Raw genomic sequence first — 7,085 nt, 5'->3', positions numbered from 1 at the left:
AACATTTACGTATCGTGATCCATTTCGCCAATTACTACTGCCAAGACGACAAATCGACTTTAGACTTACAATTTTTGAAACAAAGATATGAAGAGGTTTGCACAGTGTTGGCTACAGGTTAACCCTTGGAGTTGGTCTCCATTGTGAAGTTTTTTTATTTAAGTTTCTCATGAGCAGCTGTCCAGAATTTACCAAGACTTGGCAATTATTATGCTGCTGATCACGATACGGAAGTCTTCTCTCATGTATTTAAAAAAAAAAGAAAGCTTTTAACAAAAGCTATAAGTTATGTCCTTTGGATTTGTCTTTGTAGGAATAGTTTTTGATAATGTCAACATTCATCTACTAAAAGGTACCCCAAGATAGTATTGAGTTCACATTTTTTATATACTAGTGAATAGGTCTGGGTGATGTAAGAAATTTAACATTCTGATATATCGTCTGTTAGACATCTTGATATAGCGATGCATTGCAATTTAAAATTTGTTTGAAAATTATCTATCAGGCATCTTTAATTCAATCAAAAATAAATAAAAAGTGATAAATCTATTAAAAAAATAATGTTAATTGTAAAAAATGCTTTTATTATATGGGTGTACAACCTGCGACCCGTCGACTACTAAAGTGCCGCCTGCGAGAGCTTCTAAACACAATAAAAAAAATTTCAACAATTTTTAATCACACTTTTGAGTCATTACGTTTTGACTCGATCAATTTTAACAGATTCTATAGTACATGTATATTTATCACGCTTTCTTTAAGCATCTTTTCTTTGTCGTAAATATAAATGACTTTTTTACGCAGTTATTTCTGCTTTTCAAGGTGATTTCGGAAATTCCGAATTTTTATTACGATATTATTACGACAAGCAAGTTTCAGACTGCCCATTTAAATAATCACTTTTTTGGTGCAATTTATTTGTGACGATTTCATCGTAAATCTAAGTGATTTTTTTCTTTTTTTTGCAATTCTTTCAACTATTTTTTCGGCAGTTATTGCTATGCATTCCCACGAACTCTAAAAAATTCTGCTAATTTTATTACGTCATACGAATTTTAAATCACGCATTTGACATGCTTTATTCGTGCTGAGTTCAGCATAAATTTAGGTATTTTTTTCCCCAATTTTTGCTGTATTTTTCCACTTGATTTTGCAATCCCGTTATTTAACTACGATGTTATTACGACACGCAAATTTCTGCTCACGCATTTAAATAATCACTTTCGGATACGGTATTTCAGTACAGTTTTGTCGTAAATCCTAGTTATTTTTCCTTTGTTTTTTCGGAATCGAATATGATTTAGTCAAATGTGGTAATGAATTGTGATTTGGTCGAAAACCGAATATGATTTAGTCAAATGTGGTAATGAATTATGATTTGGTCGAAAACCGAATATGATTTAGTCAAATGTGGTAATGAATTGTGATTTGGTCGAAAACCGAATATTTGGCAAAAAAAAAATAGAGTGAATATCATATGTTTGGGGCCAAATAGCTATATTTTTTAGCAGCATAGCAACACTGAAACCAACATTTCAATGCTAAGAATAATATTTTCTGAAAAAACATATTCATAAATCAATTCTAAAAAATAAGGCCTATCAGAAACGCTTTTAAAAATGCTGCGCTATCATAAAAACTAAAGATTATATGCAAAAGTGAAACATTGAAAATGAAAATCAATCCTAATTTTAAAAAAATTTTTTTAAAGGAACATCTCCGTTTTCCAATTACCAGAAAAAGTCTAGAAAAAAGAATTAAGTCTAACAGAAATGCTCTTGAAAATTGCTGCGTTATAATTAAAATGTTGTCTATAAAAACATTTTTTTTTAAAAAAAAAAGAGAATAAAAGCTAGATAGAAACAAAAAACATTCTAAATTTTTTAAATGAAAATCTTATGCAGAAAATCTCAATTTAAATGTTTAATATTGCCATATTTTTAGAAGAAAAAAAATTGCTATAAAATGAAGTTTATTAGTAGCGTTTATTAAAAAAAAATTGCTGCTTCATAAAATGCGTATGAAAGGAAAAGTTAATTAAAAAGAAAAACAGAGAAAACAAATTGTTCGTTCTTAAAACAAAACTTTACTGAAAATCACAGTTTTCTATGTTACTGGTTATTTATATTGCAGTACAGGGAAAAAAGTTATAATAAATTAATAGCATGAGATGTTCTGTTAAAATGCTGCTTTATAATGAAAACAGCAAAAATGAAAAGAAATTCTTCTCAATTCTTAGAATTAAAAGTATCGAAAAAATGACAAAATTTACTTGTTTGAATATAATTTAAAAAAAAAAAAAAAAAATGCAGAAGTGCTGTAACTTGTGGTTCAGTATAAAGTAATCTAGTTTCAATTCTTCAAATTTAGTTTTTTAATTTGTCTTCTAGAGAATAAATTTGCAACCCATGTGCAGAAACATGGATTTTTAAATTTAAGAATTTCGTGTAAAAACTATATCTTATAATAAGCAATACTATAATTTAGTTAAAAATACAATTTTATATTATTTATATCATATCTATACAAATTAAAAAAAAAAAAAACTTTTCTAAAATATATTCTGCCGAATATATGGCCCATCATTTGACCAACTGAATTTTTGACAGAATGGCTAAATACTTGTTACATCCCTAATTTAAATGCCATGTTATTGCAACTTCAGAAATTCATAAAGTTGCTGAAAATGTGAATTTTTAAACTACTCACTATTTGTAGTTTTGATTTCAATTTTTTGTTGCTTAGGTGACCTTTTTCATTAAAAAAAGTAAACGTTTACTGTATAAAAAGATCTAATAATCGCTAAAAAGAAATAATAAAGTATTACTTTACCAAATAAGAATTGGATTTTATTTTGAACTATAACAGTTTTGTTTTTATTTATAAATTTTCTTCGAATTTATATTACAGTAGGGAACCGATTATCCGGAACGATCGGGACCATCGCTATTCCGGATAACTGATTTTTCCAATTTTCTGAATCCCTACAAAAAGCCGTTTTTATTTTTATTGTTAAACCCAACTAAAAAAAATAATTTTTTTGGAAATAATCTTAAAAAGAAGAAAAAACGATAAAGTAATACACTAATGATTATTTCCAAAATGATGGTAAGGTAAACATCTTTCAAAAAAGAAAGAAAAATCCTAAAATCTTATGAGGAAAAAAAAAAATTTTTTTTTTAAAAATGGCGGGAAAATGTATCGAATTTCGTTCCGTTTTTTTTGGTTTTCTGATTTCCGGATAACTGGTTCTGTACAGTACTAAATTATGCTCTAAATTTTTTCCTACTTTTATTCTGTGAGCATTGAAGTTTTTTTTATTAGGATTTATTTTTAAAATTAATTTTTGTATTGTATGATAAAAAAGCATTTCTTTTCTCCAATGTTTATTTATTTATTTTGATAAATCTATATTTGATAGATAAAAATGGCAATTTTTTTTTAAAAAAAAAGTATTTATTTTTTATTTTTTAATGAATTCTGATAATTGAATGCCTTTAATTTTCTACAAATATAATAAGTTTATTGATAAAAAAATTAGAACACTAATGTTTATATAAATATTACTACATTCCCTAAACACATGTGCAGCCCTTAACTTTGTTAGTCAACCTGCTGCGCAAGTGGCCCTTCACTCAAAAAGGTTGTGCACCTCTATTTTATAACATCAATAACATTGCTTAATTTTTTCAATTGAAATACTGAAGATGGATTGACTTATACCCATTGTCTTAAAGTAAAAACAAACGAGATTTAATTTTTTTTTAAAAATTCAAACTAGCTTAAAGATTGATTTAAAAATAATAAAGCTGTTACAAAATATTTTACATATATGCATTAAAAATTAAAAGAAAAAAAAATGAAAGTAAAAAAAACAAACCAAAAAAATGTTCACTTTAGTAAAAAAATTTTTAAATTGTTGAGAAAAAAAATGTGCTTTTGAAACATTGTTGGACCTTCTTTTACTTATTTAAAATAATAAGGCTGTATTGACTAATGGTCTAATTCTATACTTAATAATTATAAAAATAAATATGTTTTTTATTCATTTATTATTTTCTTTTTTGAAAATAAAATCGACTAAAGATTTATTGGTTGGAAAATGATGCTAATTATCTTACAAATTATCAAACTAACACATATTGAAAGAATTTTAAGGGAAGAAAAATACTGTAAGTACTATTGTTATATTATTAAAAAAGCGTCTAAACATTGCTTAATTTTTTATTTAAGTAAAAAAATTTAGTGGTTTTAACTAATAGCCATTTAAAAAAAAAAAATACAAACTTTGTTCAATTTTCTCAAAGATAAAAGCAAATTAAATAAATATAGGCTTTATTTTAATTTTTGATAGACAAAGGGAAAAAAAACGATGAAATAATGCACAATGAAATGATTGCTATGTAGCAAAAGTCCTGCTGAAAATAATCTTCAAGAAACGTAAATTCCCAAAGAAAAAAATGGCGTTTAGAGAAACTATCTGATCAATGATATTCTAATTCAATTCGCTCTTCGTCATTCCACATCGCGAAGCTAACATCTTCGTAGCTAGAAGCAATTAACATTTTTGCAGCTAGGTGGAATAATTTTCATTAACGCAGTGACAGAGATAACGTAGACAAGAATCCTCGCATGTGAAATTGTTAAACTGCGAGCGTCGTCTTATACCGGCGCCTTAAATCAGGTTTCTGATGCATCATCTAATAGGAAAGTCACAGTAGTGGTAGACATGCTACAGTACTCCCCCACCAAAGTTTTATTTGTGATAGAATTCAATGAGGGATACCATACCATTAATCCCACGAAAATAGAAATGTTTTCGTGGGAAGTCAAGAGAGCTATATTAAATTCACCAGGTTTTTGAATGCTGATTGTGAGAGCGGTATTAAGATCACGTTTGCGTGTGTGATTGCTCTTGTGTTGCTATTAGCTGTAAAGTGTGATTGAAGCAACAGCACAAGGAGGACAATGTCACAAATATCAGGTCAACTGTTAAATGTGGACCATCCATTCAATTGAAGTGGGCATTGCTGTCGAGGTAGGCGTGGGAATATCACGCCTGAAGGTCACCAATGTGGATAAAGTAATTATTGACAATGTCAACCTTCATCTATCAAAAGGTCTTCCAAGATAGTTACAAGTCAACATGTCTTAAATACTAGCGAATTGGTATTTAATCATTGTAGTGGTAGACACACTACAGTCCCCTTCTGCAATTTTTTTTTAAAAAAGTTTTTCGCATGTTACTACCCTACCCAGTTCATTTTTCGTAGATACAGATATGGAAATGGTCCCCGGAATAAAAAGATTTGACTCAGACTCCGGATTTTACTGAGATTTTGATTGACTCTATTAACCGGGATGTGATTCTTCCGCGGATTCGCTGATTTCCGCCTTTTTGCAGAATTTTCCATTTTCCCCGCTAATTTCCGCTGAAATTATTTTTTGCACAAGTTAAAATATTTTATGAGGAATTAAATTTTCCCCTAAACGAAAGTATTGAAGTCCTCATTCCTCCCTCAAACATTGATTTTCGTATTTACCTGATTTAAAAGTTGAATGTTGCGATTCTTAATCAGGTGATTTAAATGTCGTACATTGCGATTCTTATGTACGAGATTTAAAAATCCAATATTGCGATTTGTAACTACGCGCTTTTAAAACCCTATGTAGCGATTCGTATGCACGCGAGCTTAAAATCCAAGGTCGTGATTCGTTTTTGCGGTTGTAATATCAAACATCGATTTTCCTATTTATACGTGCTTTAAAAATTAGACAGTGGTATTCGTATTTGCGCTATTTAAAAATTACGCATCGTGATTCGTATTTACGTGATCTAAAAATTACACATCATGATTTGTATTTTCGCAATTTTAAATTTGATATAGAGTTTCATATTCACGTGATTTAAGAGCCTCATTTCGGGATTCATATTCTCTTAATTTAAAATCATGCACGTGATTCATATTTATATATTCATGCAATTTTAAAATTAATCATCGGGATTTATAATCGCATGGTTTACAAGTTTAAAAATTGCACTTTTTTGTCAAATTTTTGTATATATATATATATATATATATATATATATATATATATATATATATATATATATATATATATATATATATATATATATCAGGGTTGGGTTTTTGACGTCAAAAAGTGGTTTTTGACATGACAAGGGTATAATACTGGTTTAAACCGTCAAAAACCCGTCAAAAATGTCAAAAACTAAAGTTTGCCAAAAAAATATATAAACTTCAAAACTACCAACAGTTGCCATGCATTATATTGAAATTTAATTATACTATAGGTAATCAGCAGGTTTTAAAATATTTTTTAATTAAAATTAAGGTAAAATAACAGATTTAAAATCTCAGAAATTTATATTCAAATGCATGTGCAGAAAAATTTTGCACAAAATTTTTTTAAATATTTATATTTTGAAAAAAAAACTTTTTTTCTTTGATACTTAATAAAATTAAAAGTTTATTACTATGCATTTTTGACATATAAGGAACATATAACTAATATTTATAAGGAACTTACAAGTTATGTTGTATAAATACAAACTTGATACAAGTGTATGAAAAAATTTTTTAATGTTATACCGAATATCTTTATTATCCAGATTGTTAATTTGAATTTAAAAGTAGTTATATTTGTGAATAATGATAAATATAATTCATATTGTTTATTATATTTATTTATAATTACACTAAATACTATACACTAAATTATAATAATACTATACACTAAATTTGGTTATAAATAAATTTCTTAATAATATCACTGCAGATTTTCAATAACACATGGAAATGAATACATAATATTACAAAAGATGTGAGCTTTCAAAAGTACAAGATTTTGGTTACTATTCAAAATATAAGTGTTTCTTCAAAATTTTAAATTTATTTTTTCTATAACATATTTAGAAACACTATCCTTTATAAAAAAATATATAAATTTTATGTATTAATTAAATTTCACATATAAATATAGGTTTTTGACATTTTCGACATTTTTGACAGAGGTTTTTGACGTGACGGTTTAAACCATGGTTTAAACTGTCAAAAACTGTC

At 27.2% G+C, this 7,085-nt stretch overlaps 1 protein-coding gene across 1 annotated transcript in view; it reads left to right on the top strand.

Annotated features, from left to right (window-relative positions):
* The window catches only part of LOC107436388 (TBC1 domain family member 1), a 90,556-nt gene that overhangs the window by 1,217 nt on the left and 82,254 nt on the right, over positions 1-7,085 (top strand). The gene's annotated exons all lie outside the window — the stretch shown is intronic.

Source organism: Parasteatoda tepidariorum, chromosome 11, assembly GCF_982258835.1.
Source record: "Parasteatoda tepidariorum strain Cologne lab strain chromosome 11, Ptep-v5.0, whole genome shotgun sequence".
In the NCBI taxonomy this organism is placed as follows: Eukaryota; Metazoa; Arthropoda; class Arachnida; order Araneae; family Theridiidae; genus Parasteatoda; species Parasteatoda tepidariorum.
Note: the sequence above shows the minus strand (reverse complement) of the source record. Positions and strands in the feature narration are given on the sequence as shown.